Source organism: Salvelinus alpinus, chromosome 25, assembly GCF_045679555.1.
Source record: "Salvelinus alpinus chromosome 25, SLU_Salpinus.1, whole genome shotgun sequence".
NCBI lineage: Eukaryota > Metazoa > Chordata > Actinopteri > Salmoniformes > Salmonidae > Salvelinus > Salvelinus alpinus.
Window position 1 is genome coordinate 32,936,846 of NC_092110.1, and position 15,159 is coordinate 32,952,004.

At 42.4% G+C, this 15,159-nt stretch overlaps 1 protein-coding gene across 1 annotated transcript in view; it reads right to left on the bottom strand.

Annotated features, from left to right (window-relative positions):
- Positions 1 to 850: 850 nt before the first annotated feature.
- The window catches only part of LOC139553101 (doublecortin domain-containing protein 2C-like), a 79,456-nt gene continuing 65,147 nt past the window's right edge, over positions 851 to 15,159 (bottom strand). The window contains exon 13 of the mRNA XM_071365055.1: positions 851 to 1,580. The gene's annotated coding sequence lies outside the window, so the exon portion shown is untranslated. The remainder of the gene's footprint in view (positions 1,581 to 15,159) is intronic.

Consider the following 15,159-nt stretch of genomic DNA (forward strand, 5'->3'; position numbering starts at 1 on the left):
CGACCAATTAAATCCAGGGGCCAGGTATCATCATGATTTGACAGGGGAAATTGAGATTTCTCTCCACATCTGTCAATTTTACCCCTTGTTAGCCCACAACCGCTTGTTTGAGGGTTTGAGAGAGACAAATGCCTATTTTTTCAAACCTTTCTCATTCTCTTCTTCTTCCAAGGTAATCCGATCTGCCATGCTTTGACCCCGTCTCCAACGCCTCTTCCATAGAGAACTAATCAGATTCACTTGGAGGTTCCCAGCGGCCAGCAGGCAGAGCGCCCAGTCAGAAACCGCTGATCCTGGTTGATCCCATGGGCAAACTGGCGGGCGTCGCCTCCCCTCGCACCCACCAGGCCCCTGACTCAGGATCAGGGATGGAGGGATGGAGGGATTTTCCAACAAGTGGTTCATTGGGCCCAGAGTGAGATCACCTATGATAAGGAGGTGAATATAGGGGTAGACCATCAGGAAGGAAACATTACCCAAGGCACTCCCTTACCGACTACGTACCCGCCCGGAAGGCTGTAGGAACACCAGGCACATCAGAAAACTCAATTTACTGTAGGAACTGCAGATCCTGTACTGTTGCAAGCAACATGGCAATACATCAAAGGAAATCATTATTACCATGTCCCATCTACTCTACTCTGCCCGACAACAAGCCAACTGTGTGCAAAGGTATGGGGCACAATTGTTCAATCAGTGCCATGTCTCATTTAAACAGACATACTGTACATAATACATGTTGCCATGATCCTTTTAGACATAAAAAAAAGCAATAATGATAAAAGCTTTTCCCTGATATGCGGAATTAAATTATTATAATATAGCCAAAGGCCACCAGTAATGGAAACGGTGACATTCGCATTCAGTCCTTTATAAATTGTTAAACATTGATCTATGGTTTAATATTTGCTTCCCAACAGCGTTGACAATGTGATATTACCTTGACAGAGGGCCATAATGTGTTCCGACGTGCAAGTGATTATTTAAGTAAGCTGTGACAGTAAATATAGCTATATATGACCTGAGAAATCAGCCTTACGGTTAGCGTGTAGCGTTACAGAGGGAGGAGAAATGAGTAATATGACTACGGTATTAGACAATGCGCTCATTATCATTATAAGGTTACACACAAGGTGATTTAGTACAAGATCACAGTCGAAAATGAATGCATCGCAGTAGCCAATAAATATTGTTTTCTGCATGAAATAAAGGGAGCATCAGTAAAGGGAGAAGGTAATAATTGCATCATCCTAGGGGCTGATGAATGACTTAAACCTGTGTGACCACATTAACGGAGATTGAACAGCCCACAATGGTTGTTGGTGTGCCCCTGAACCAAGCCCCTACATTACTTCATCCCTGTTGCTTACATTAAGTATACTGACTCCATAGCATGGCCTCCTCTTCTACAGTATGCAATATATTTCAATGTATTTATTTACTGTAAGGATGCAGCACTATTCCCCGAAGAGACCAAAGACAATGAGTGGCTTCAGCTGAAAACATATAAGACTCTCCATATGCTGGATTTGGTGAGAGAGTTGGTGCAAAGAGCATGATGGCATCATCTCCATCTGGATCTGAAGAGAGAGGAAGAAGAGCGATAGAGACAGAAGAAAAACAGAGAGAGAAGAGAGAGAGAGAAGAAAGAGAGAGAGATAATCAACTATTAAAGACTACCAGAACCCACTGGATTCTCCAATTACATTGAATGAACTACAGGACAAAATACAAACCCTCCAACCTAAAAAGGCCTGTGTTGTTGATGGTATCCTCAATGAAATGATAAAATATACAAACAACAAATTGCAATTGGCTATACTTAAACTCTTTAACATCATCCTTAGCTCTGGCATCTTCCCCAAAATTTGGAACCAAGGACTGATCCCCCCCCCAATCCACAAAAGTGGAGACAAATTTGACCCCAATAACAACCATGGGATATGCGTCAACAGCAACCTTGGGAAAATCCTCTGCATTATCATTAACAGCAGACTCATTCATTTCCTCAGTGAAAACAATGTACTGAGCAAATGTCAAATTGGCTTTTTCTTTTAAATATTTTTTTATTTTTTAAATTAAATTTGATCCCATTTTCTCCCCAATTTTCGTGGTATCCAATCGCTAGTAATTACTATCTTGTCTCATCGCTACAACTCCCGTACGGGCTCGGGAGAGACGAAGGTCGAAAGCCATGCGTCCTCCGAAGCACAACCCAACCAAGCCGCACTGCTTCTTAACACAGCGCGCCTCCAACCCAGAAGCCAGCCGCACCAATGTGTCGGAGAAAACACCGTGCACCCGCCCCCCTCGGTTAGCCCGCACTGCGCCCGGCCCGCCACAGGAGTCGCTGGAGCGCGATGAGACAAGGATATCCCTACCGGCCAAACCCTCCCTAACCCGGACGACGCTATGCCAATTGTGCGTCGCCCCACGGACCTCCCGGTCGCAGCCGGCTGCGACAGAGCCTGGGCGCGAAGCCAGAGACTCTGGTGGCGCAGCTAGCACTGAAATTGGCTTTTTACCAAATCACCGTACGACAGACCACGCATTCACCCTGCACACCCTAATTGACAAACAAACAAACCAAAACAAAGGCAAAGTCCTCTCATGCTTTGTTGATTTAAAAAAAGCCTTTGACTCAATTTGGCATGAGAGTCTGCTATACAAATTGATGGAAAGTGGTGTTGGGGGGAAAACGTACAACATTAAAAAATGAATTTACACAAACAACAAGTGTGTGGTTAAAATTGGCAAAAAACACACACATTTCACAGAGCTGTGGAAAGAGGGATGCAGCTTAAGCCCCACCCTCTTCAACATACAGTTGAAGTCGGAAGTTTACAATCACTTAGGTTGGAGTCATTAAAACTCGTTTTTCAACCACTCCACAAAATTCTTGTCAACAAACTATAGTTTTGGCAAGTCGGTTAGACATCAGCATGACACAAGTAAATTGTTTACAGACAGATTATTTCACTTATAATCCACTGTAATTCACTGTAATTCCAGTGGGTCAGAAGTTTACATACAATAAATTGACTGTGCCTTTAAACAGCTTGGAAAATTCCAGAAAATGATGTCATGGCTTTAGAAGCTTCTGTTATGCTAATTGACATCATTTGAGTCAATTGGAGGGGTACCTGTGGATGTATTTCAAGGCCTACCTTCAAACTCAGTGCCTCTTTGCTTGACATCATGGGAAAATCAAAAGAAATCAGCCAAGACCTTAGGAAAAAAAATGTAGACCTCCACAAGTCTGCTTCATCCTTGGGAGCAATTTCCAAACGCCTGAAGGTACCACGTTCATCTGTACAAAAAATAGTACGCAAGTATAAACAACATGGGACCACGCAGCCATCATACCGCTGTCACGCCCTGGCCTTAGTTATCTTTGTTTTCTGTAATATTTTGGTTAGGTCAGGGTGTGACAGGGGGGATGTTTGTGTATAGTTGTCTCGTCTGGGGTGGTTGTATGGTATAGGGGGTTTTGGTAGAGTGTATGGGTTTGTGTTGAGTGTAGGTGTCTAGGTAAGTCTATGGTTGCCTGAATGGTTCTCAATCAGAGACAGCTGTCATTCATTGTCTCTGATTGGGAGCCATATTTAAGGCAGCCATAGGCAGTAGGCTTTTGTGGGTAAATGTCTATGTGTAATGTTTAGTGTCAGCACTATTTTGTTTGATATAGCTTCACGGTCGTCTGTTTGTTGTTTTTGTTCGTTTGTTTCGTCTTTCTAATAAAAGGAAGATGTATTGTTATCACGCTGCGCCTTGGTCCTCTATTCAAAGTTACGACGATCGTGACAACCGCTCAGGATGATGAACATACTTTGATGTGAAAAGTGCAAATCAATCCCAGAACAACAGCAAAGGACCTTGTGAAGATGCTGGAGGAAACAGGTACAAAAGTATCTATATCCACAGTAAAATGAGTCCTATATCGACATAACCTGAAAGGCAGCTCAGCAAGGAAGAAGCCACTGCTCCAAAACCGCCATAAAACAGCCAGACTACGGTTTGCAACTGCACATGGGGACAAAGATCATACTTTTTGGAGAAATGTCCTCTGGTCTGATGAAACAAAAATAGAACTGTTTGGCCATAATGAACATCGTTATGTTTGGAGGAAAAAAGGGGAGGCTTGCAAGCTGAAGAACACCATCCCAACCGTGAAGCACAGGGGTGGCAGCATCATGTTGTGGGGGTCCTTTGCTGCAGGAGGAACTGGTTCACTTCACAAAATAGATGGCATCATGAGGTAGAAAATTATGTGGATATATTGAAGCAACATCTCAAGACATCATTCAGGAAGTTAAAGCTTGGTCGCAAATGGGTCTTCCAAATGGACAATGACCCCAAGCATACTTCCAAAGTTGTGGCGAAATGGCTTAAGGACAACAAAGTCAAGGTATTGGAGTGGACATCACAAAGCCCTGACCTCAATCCTATAGAAAATGTATGGGCAGAACTGAAAAAGCGTGTGCGAGCAGGGAGGCCTACAAACCTGACTCAGTTACACCAGCTCTGTCAGGAGGAATGGGCCAAAATTCATCCAACTTATTGTGGGAAGCTTGTGGAAGGCTACCTGAAACATTTGACCCAAGTTAAACAATTTAAAGGCAATGTTACCAAATACTAATTGAGTGTATGTAAACTTCTGACCCACTGGGAATGTGATGAAATAAAAAAAAAGCTGAAATAAATCATTCACTCTACCATTATTCTGACATTTCACATTCTTAAAATAAAGTGGTGATCCTAACTGAACTAAGACAGGGAATTTTTACTAGGATTAAATGTCAGGAATTGTGAAAAACTGAGTTTAAATGTATTTGGCTAAGGTGTATGTAAACCTCCCGAATTCAACTGTCTATATCAACGAATTGTCAAGGGCACTAGAACAGTCTGCAGCACCCGGCCTCACCCTACTAGAATCTGAAGGCAAATGTCTACTGTTTGCTGATGACCTGGTGCTTCTGTCACCAACCAAGGAGGGCCTACAGTAGCACCTAGATCTTCTGCACAGATTCTGCCAGACCTGGGCCCTGACAGTAAATCTGACTAAGACAAAAATAATGCTGTTCCAAAAAAGGTCCATTCGCCAGGACCACAAATACAAATTCCATCTAGGCACCGTTGCCCTAGAGCAGACAACAAAAACATATATACCAGGAAACTTCCACAAAGCTGTGAACGAGCTGAGAGACAAGGCAAGAAGGGCCTTCTCTGCCATCAAAAGGAACATAAAATTTGACATACCAGTGAGGATCTGGCTAAAAATACTTGAATCAGTTATAGAACCCATTTCCCTTTATGGTTGTTTGGTCTGTACAATGTAAAACCCCAAAGAATGCATGCAGAGCAGAATTAGCTAATTATCAAAATCCAGATAAGAGCCGCTAAATTCTACAATCACCAAAAAGGAAGCGATTCCCATAACAAAGCCATCATCAACAGAGAGATGAACCTGGAGAAGAGTCCCCTAAGCAAGCTGGTCCTGGGGCTCTGTTCACAAACACAAACAGACCCCACAGAACCCCAGGACAGCAACAAAATTAGACCCAACCAAATCAAGAGAAAACAAAAATATAATTACTTGGCACATTGGAAAGAATTAACAAACAAACAAATCAAACTTGAATGCTATTTGGCCCTAAACAGAGAGTACACAATGGCAGTATACCTGACCACTGTGACTGACCCAAACTTAAGGAAAGCTTTGACTATGTACAGACTCAGTGAGCATAGCCTTGCTATTGAGAAAGGCCGCCGTAGGCAGACCTGGCTCTCAAGAGAAGACAGGCTATGTGCACACTGCCCACAAAATGAGGTGGAAACTGAGCTGCACTTCCTAACCTCCTTCCAAATGTATGACCATATTAGAGACACATATTTCCCTCAGATTACACAGATCTAAAAAGAATTTGAAAACAAACCCAATATTGAGAAACTCCCATATCTACTGGGTGAAATACCACAGTGTGCCATCATAGCAACAAGATTTGTGACCTGTTGCCACAAGAAAAGGGCAACCAGTGAATAACAAACACCATTGTAAATACAACCCATATTTTTATTTTTTTATATTCCTTTTTGTACTATTTGCACATCGTTACAACCCTGTACATAGACATAATATGACATTTGAAATGTCTTTATTCTTTTGGAACTTCTGTGAGTGTAATGTTTCCTGTTAATTTTTATTGTTTATTTCACTTTTGTTTATTATTTACTTCACTTGCTTTGGCAATGTAAACATATGTTTCCCATGCCAATAAAGTCCTTAAATTGTATTGAATTGAGAGGAAGAGAGAGAAGCAAGAAAAAAACTATTCTCTGCTGCCAGGCTGGGACGCCCACACCCACCTGTTTCTACTCCTGAGCAGCTTCAGACTGTTGTTTTGTCATGGTGCCATCTTAGTTAGACCCTGCCTGCTCTAATGAGATGAGATGGCCCCGAAATGAGCCCGGCGGTGGGGAGAGTCAACTGTGAAAAGATGCTATTAACAAACAAATTATTTACGGGAGCTGTGGTATTTTTGTGGGCCCCCCGAGGGATTCCACCGTCTCTCTCACCGTCCTTTTCTTAATGAGCGGCAGAGTATGGAAGTGATATTCAGACGCTGTAAAAATGTATAAGGTGGATGATATTGATTTGGAGGCATGGATTCAATTTAAACGCAGATGCTGAGTGTTTTTTAAGTCGTAAGCACACAAATTAAGTGACGTGATTCTAAACTCTTGAAATATGATTAAAAAGTTTTATGTAGGAGAGGGAATTAGGTGGGCATGTGAGTTTTCAGCTAATTGAGATGCAGTTGCACATGCAAGCATGTTGTTGCTGAAACACAGTGTAAACCATTCCAATAACTGTTTTTTATCTACAGAACCTCTACCAGATGCCCCAATGGTGGAGCTCGTACAGGCCAGAAAGGGTATGCATGAAGGGTGGATTTAGCTGCCGGCCTTAATAATGTGCTGACATGAAGTCATACATGTTTAACGAGGTAATAGGAGTGGATAAATTAATGATCAATATCGGCTTTTAAGACAAACTGTTAATCTCTGGCTTCCCTTTCAAATCAAATCAAACCCTTTGCCCCTTTTCCTGTGTCATTTTCTTTGGACTCGGGTTAAAACAGATTGACCTTCCTTCAAAATTAAATGTATTGTTTCTGGTGCTCATTTTATTTGTTGTGAAAAAATATGCTATGCTGGTGAAATGTTTACCCAGGTGTCAGCGTTTTCCTTTATTGGCACACACCTAAATATATGCATTTTTATTCCGTAAGGGTTTTATATTATGTGTAATACCCTGTTAACCAGTGATAAAGTGCATTTCATTTCAGCAGTATCTCGGAGATGTAATCAACATGCAATTTGCTAAGTGCACAAAACTATCATTTTTGTTAACATTGCATATTTGCTTGGGAAATATTGCCCCGCCAGAGTGTATTAATAAAAGGGCCCCCAATACATCTTCCCATCAGACCTGCGAGATTCTTGTCATCACTATCTCCCCTAATCTGTTTAATACTGTTGATGTCCGCCCGAATTGCAGATACTCATGGGAATTACTAATGTCATTCTTCTCATCATTTAGTCATAGCACCGTTCCTAGGGTCCCTTACATGGGCGGGCTGTACTGTCAAATAGAGCACGCCTCCTCTGTCCTCCCTTTACTCACCCCATGACCAATCACCCAATCCCATCTCCCTATGCTACCTGGGTCTGCCATACCAAAGAGAAGACAATAAGGGTGTGATCTGGAACCTGTGTGTGCCATGTCCAGGCAGCCCATCCCTATGGATGATCTCATTGACCTCCTGCTGTGAAGGAGACAGGTTGTCCCGGCCTGAGACTTCTTCTACTGTTCACTTAGGGAACTTTGACTTATGAGGTGCACCACATTTAGCCCAGCTAATGCAAGTGAGGGCTTTGCCATTAACCTCGGGTGGGGAGGGGAAAGGGAGTTTGATGCATTCAGATTGGCAGAGGAGAATATTTCACCATGACAGGCATTACCAATGAATAATTAAGTGTTTAATATAATGATCTCGGGGATAGGGAGAGAAAGAAAAAGAAAGAGAGAGTGAATGAGAAAGAAAGGGAAGGGATCGGAGAAAATGATAATTCCACAATTCATTGCTCTTAAACCCTATCTGGTATTATTACCCAGTATTGCATTGGGGGGAAACTGGGTTTTTGTTGAAACAAATAGGTTTTTGATGGCTCTGCCAGAATAGTTACGGTTATTAGGTTCGAGAACTCTTTCATGATGGAAGTGGCATCCTGCAGTGCGGAGATCATGAAATTTTAAGTGGGGAATTTACGCCAGAAAGACTGTGGGACAGTGCAGTCTGGGGCATGCCGGGGGACACATGTGTTTTCATTGGGCGTAATGCTAGGCTAATGTCACTGGAAATAAATAGTTAACAAGACAGGGATATTTGTGCTACAGTAGCCTGGTGTGGTAGCTAGATATGTTTTTCTTCAAGCATTCAGAATCTGATGAGACACGTTTAGCAATGAGCCAATTGAAAAAACCCTGTGCCCTGACACAAGGCTATGATTCAGTCAAGAGGTTTTGCAATGTTTGCAGCAGTTGTTGTACACCAGTAATGCAAACCAATAGTCTGTGGCAAATAAGAGTCTCAGCTTGAATGCTCAGAAAAAAATGTAATAATGCCTATCCACAATAAGGAGAAAAAAAACAGAACAGTGTTATTTGAGGAACATTTACGTGATCGTTTGTTATTCCTGCAACACTCAAAATATGCAGTTTAGAGTAAATTGTACAAATTCAACGCAGGGACAGTCTTATCCAACCTTTGAGGTGTCCATTGTCAAAATCGGTCAATGTGCCCTTGAGCAAGGCACGTAATCCTAATTTGATCCAGGGACGCCATAATACTATGGCTGACCCTGCAAAACAACATTTCAGTGTACACTTATTCGGTGTATGTGACAATACAATATACAGTGGGGAGAACAAGTATTTGATACACTGCCGATTTTGCAGGTTTTCCTACTTACAAAGCATGTAGAGGTCTGTAATTTTTATCATAGGTACACTTCAACTGTGAGAGACGGAATCTAAAACAAAAATCCAGAAAATCACATTGTATGATTTTTAAATAATTAATTTGCATTTTATTGCATGACATAAGTATTTGATCACCTACCAACCAGTAAGAATTCCGGCTCTCACAGACCTGTTAGTTTTTCTTTAAGAAGCCCTCCTGTTCTCCACTCATTACCTGTATTAACTGCACCTGTTTGAACTCGTTACCTGTATAAAAGACACCTGTCCACACACAATCAAACAGATTCCAACCTCTCCACAATGGCCAAGACCAGAGAGCTGTGTAAGGACATCAGGGATAAAATTGTAGACCTGCACAAGGCTGGGATGGGCTACAGGACAATAGGCAAGCAGCTTGGTGAGAAGGAAACAACTGTTGGCGCAATTATTAGAAAATGGAAGAAGTTCAAGATGACGGTCAATCACCCTCGGTCTGGGGCTCCATGCAAGATTTCACCTCGTGGGGCATCAATGATCATGAGGAAGGTGAGGGATCAGCCCAGAACTACACGGCAGGACCTGGTCAATGACCTGAAGAGAGCTGGGACCACAGTCTCAAAGAAAACCATTAGTAACACACTACGCCGTCATGGATTAAAATCCTGCAGCGCACGCAAGGTCCCCCTGTTTAAGCCAGTGCATGTCCAGGCCTGTCTGAAGTTTGCCAATGACCATCTGGATGATCCAGAGGAGGAATGGGAGAAGGTCATGTGGTCTGATGAGACAAAAATAGAGCTTTTTGGTCTAACTCCACTCGCCGTGTTTGGAGGAAGAAGAAGTATGAGTACAACCCCAAGAACACCATACCAACCGTGAAGCATGGAGGTGGAAACATCATTCTTTGGGGATGCTTTTCTGCAAAGGGGACAGGACGACTGCACCGTATTGAGGGGAGGATGGATGGGGCCATGTATCGCGAGATCTTGGCCAACAACCTCCTTCCCTCAGTAAGAGCATTGAAGATGGGTCGTGGCTGGGTCTTCCAGCATGACAACGACACGAAGCACACAGCCATGGCAACTAAGGAGTGGCTCCGTAAGAAGCATCTCAAGGTCCTGGCTGGAGTGGCCTAGCCATTCTCCAGACCTGAACCCAATAGAAAATCTTTGGAGGGAGCTGAAAGTCCGTATTGCCCAGCGACAGCCCCGAAACCTGAAGGATCTGGAGAAGATCTGTAGGGAGGAGTGGGCCAAAATCCCTGCTGCAGTGTGTGCAAACCTAGTCAAGAACTACAGGAAACGTATGATCTCTGTAATTGCAAACAAAGGTTTCTGTACCAAATATTAAGTTCTGCTTTTCTGATGTATCAAATACTTATGTCATGCAATAAAATGCAAATTAATTACTTAAAAATCATACAATGTGATTTTCTGGATTTTTGTTTTAGATTCCGTCTCTCATAGTTGAAGTGTACCTATGATAAAAATTACAGACCTCTACATGCTTTGTAAGTAGGAAAACCTGCAAAATCGGCAGTGTATCAAATACTTGTTCTCCCCACTGTATATACATACTTTATATATCATCTTTTGTTATTATATACTACCGGTTTGCTACTTTTTCCGATATAACAAAGATGCTTCCTCGAACTCTCAGCAAAATCATAAGTGGTAAAATTTCTCAATCAATGTTGTCCTCCAAAAGTGAGTCAAGGACTACATTTCCATGATTCTCAGTCCACCCACGCGTACTGATGCCTGCCCAGCAGAGAGCCACTTCCCGCCTCACATTAGTGACCTATGGCATCATATACGTCCCGCTTGTTGTCTGTATGACAGATTCACATGCATATTCATGCATACATATGGTTAGCCAGAATGAAGCGTGACTCTTCCCTGTAGCCTCTCCCATGTCCAGCTGCATGAAGTCAGTTCATTAAACTGCAGGTTCTAAAACCGGTCCGGTCGAACCCTAAGGAGTTGTGTGTGCATTTGTGCATGTTTGTGTGTGTGTGTGTTTGCGCGTATGCCAGCATGAGTGTGTGTCAGTGTGCGCGCCTGTATATGTGCGCGTATGTGTGCATGCCGTGTGTGCCAGTGTGGTTTTCAGTGTGTGAGGTGAGAACAGAGAGTCCCACAACAGGCCTCCACCTTCTCTTGCTCCATCTGCCTGTTTCACTCAGTCCTCCATAAATTAACAACATTGTACATCTGCTTTGGGGTACATTGTTACTTGTGTGCATTTGGTGGTTCCTCTGTTAATGAAAAATGAAACACTTTTTTAATTTAACTAGGCAAGTCAGTAAAGAACAAATTCTTATTTACAATGACAGCCTACCAGGGGGTTAATTGCCTTGTTCAGGGGCAGAACAACAGATTCTTACCTTTTGAGCTCGGGGATTCGATCCAGCAACCTTTCAGTTACTAGCCCAACACTCTAACCACTAGGCTACCTGCTGTCCCACATAATAGGCCTGTAGGGGCCCTCTGCACACATCGACAATAGTCACCCACGAAGCTCAACAGAAGCCGCAGCACTTTGCTGCATTTCATTATTTCTCTCCCCCCGAAACACCCTCTGCAACGATTTTTTGTTGGATGTCCCACTGATTCATTGTTGGGATAATGCAACAAAAGTCAGTTTTTGTTTGATTTTGGTTGTTTTGAATACTTTCAAGTCCAGGGGTGTCAAACTCATTCCATGGAGGGCCTATTGTCTGAAGGTTTTTGTTTTTTCCTTTCAATTAAGACCTAGACAACCAGGATGGGGAGTTCCTTACCAGTTATTGACCTTAATTCATCAATCAAGTACAAGGGAGGAGCGAAAACAAACAGAAACTCAGCCCTCCTTGGAATTAGTTTGACACCTGTGCTTTAAACCCTTTACTTTAATGTAATGTAAAACTAATGTATTATTACTTCAGGAAAACAGTTCATTTCCAAGGATATTTTGACATTTAACTAGCATACCCAATTTGAAAACGCCTGCTCGAAGTTCCCTGACCTGAGTGTTGCAGCTGACTTGGCCCATTCAACATAACATGCTACAGATACATGAATCAGGCTGGTTTAAACACAGAATAATTAGCTAACTAGTTAGTATACGTTTGTCATTTCCAATCAACAATGTAGTTATGAATACAAGTGGGTCGGATTTAGATTTTGTCTACAAGTAGTCGAACACCGGAGCTAACGAGTAACGTTCATAAAAGGTTCATACTCCTTCCGATGTTGCTTGATCAGTGGGTATGCCTATTAGCTGGCCAAAATGACATGAAAAGTGATCAAAATATATTAACAGTATTGCAGTAATTTCTGCAGTTCAGAATTGTTTTGATTTTAGAAAGCAAAGCAATCGATATCCTATCCTAAACTTGCATCCCATTTCTTGCTAGCCCTGGCCACTCGCATTCACTCCCCTCAAAGATGTAAAAACATTGGGTAGGTATAGATGAATTGTTTGGTGAAGTGTTGCTTTAGCTTAATTTTTTTTATTTGTTTTGCTGTTCATGTGAGCAATCTTTGTTGGAAGGGAGTTCCATGCAATCATGGCTCTATATAATAATGTACGTTTTCTTGAATTTGTTTTGGATTTTGAGACTGTGAAAAGTGTAATTTGACAATGCAAACAATTTGGCATTTTCAACACTAATGTTTCTTATAAAAACAAAAAGTGATGCAGTCAGTCTCCCCTCTCCTTTTAGCCAAGAGAGACGAGCATGCATAATAATGATTTTAGCCCTCTGATTACAGTGAAGTGCAAGACATGCAGATGTGCCAGCTGTAGTATCTCTAGGTCCTTCTTTGCAGTACCTGACCATATGACTGGACAATAATCAAGATAAGATCAAACTAGAGCCTGCAGGACTTGCCTTGTGGAGTGTGGTGTCAAATAATCTGAGCATCTCTTTATCACGGACAGACCTCTTCCCATCTTCACAACCATTGAATCAATATGTTTTGACCATTAAAGTTTACAATCCAAGGTAACACCAAGTAATTTAGTCACCTCAACTTGCTCAACAGCCACATTATTCATTATCCAACATCTAGAACTTGGGGAATGATTTGTACCAAATGCAATGCTCATAGTTTTACAGATGTTCAGGACTAGTTTATTACTAGCCTCCCATTCTAAAACTGTCAAACTCTGTTTAGGGTTGCAGTGATTTCACTAGCTGTGGTTTAATCATAAGGGTTGAATCATCAGCATACACAGACTTTGTTTATTGCCAGGGGCAGGTCATTGGTAAAAATAGAAAAAGTAGATGGCCAAAAGAGCTACCCTGCGGTACACCACACTTTATATGTTTAACATTAGAGAAGCTTCCATTAAATTAAGCCCTCTGTGTTCTATTAGATAGATAGCTCTAAATCCTTGATTTGGCAGAGGTTGAAAGGCCATAACACATATATTTTTTCAACAACATATTATGGTCAATAATATCATAGGCTGCACAGAAATATAACAGTACAGCTCCCACAATCTTCTTATTATCAATTTACTTCAACCTATCATCGATTTCTTTCAACTCAACATGATAAGAGGCCCACGCATTACCCTCGCTGTGCAGGCAGACCAGCCAGGCATCTAGCTACATACTGTGGATGCGAGATGTGAGATGAAGGGAGTGTAGATTAACCTCTTCGGCAGAATGGAGGCTGTGTGTGCAGTCTAGAAATGCAATTCATCATGAGCATGATGCTCTATTTCCACTGCAGTAATCATCCGCAGCGCAAAACTGTTCGATAAACATTGGCACAAGACAGAGCTAGGCTAGCTAATTGTGTTAGGGTAGTTTCAGGGGTTTGGGTGTGGTGGTAGACTAGAGGACATGCAGTTCAGTCATCATCGTCATCTATTTATCCACAGATCGGGTGATTGTACGTTTGAGAGCCAAGAAACTAAACATCATGATGATTGTCTTAGCCGGGAAACGTGAACCAATTGCAATCAACAGAATTTATAGACCAAGATTACAGTTTTATGGGGTCCACTGTACCTTTAGACACCACAAGACATTCCTCCACATTTTATTTAACCTGTAATTAACCAGGAAGTGCCATTGAGCTCAGAAGAAGTCTTTCTCAAGGGAGACCTGTTCAAGAAGAGCAGCTTTGCAAAACAAAAATCTGTAGACATAATAGCACCAATGGCCACTTCTTGTAATTGGACAACAGTTCCTCCGGTGCATGCCCCCTAGAACAGCCCAGTCCCAGTTGAAGTAATGACCACGCTCAGAGGTTGTGTTCACACCGTTGCCCAATACAAAACAAACAGTGTGTGTGTTTGTCTTTGACATTATTGCACTGGGCTCGGGCGGTCATATTCTGGTAACTGGGAGCTTCCTAGTAGAACAGGTGTTGTGGGCCGACCAGACCATCAATCTCCCCGTGACCCGTTTCTGTTGGATTCAGGGTTAATTATCGTCAAATAACCCACGAAAGAGAGTGATGAAAATGGAGGAGTTGGAATGCTAACCTTCGCAAAAGAGCTAGCTAGCGCTGATGTGGTTTGAATAGTGAGGCATCACTGGATGTATTCTTGGGACTACTGTGTAGTTGGGACTACTGTGTAGTTGGGACTACTGTGTGGTTGGGACTACTGTGTAGTTGGGACTACTGTGTAGTTGGGACTACTGTGTGGTTGGGACTACTGTGTAGTTGGGACTACTGTGTAGTTGGGACTACTGTGTGGTTGGGACTACTGTGTGGTTGGGACTACTGTGTAGTTGGGACTACTGTGTAGTTGGGACTACTGTGTGGTTGGGACTACTGTGTGGTTGGGACTACTGTGTGGTTGGGACTACTGTGTAGTTGGGACTACTGTGTGGTTGGGACTACTGTGTGGTTGGGACTACTGTGTAGTTGGGACTACTGTGTAGTTGGGACTACTGTGTGGTTGGGACTACTGTGTGGTTGGGACTACTGTGTAGTTGGGACTACTGTGTAGTTGGGACTACTGTGTGGTTGGGACTACTGTGTGGTTGGGACTACTGTGTAGTTGGGACTACTGTGTGGTTGGGACTACTGTGTAGTTGGGACTACTGTGTGATGGATAAAGAGTGAGTGAAAAGAGGGAAAGAGGTGTTGAAATAGCAATTCACATTCAAATAAAATACCTTTCTAAAAAGC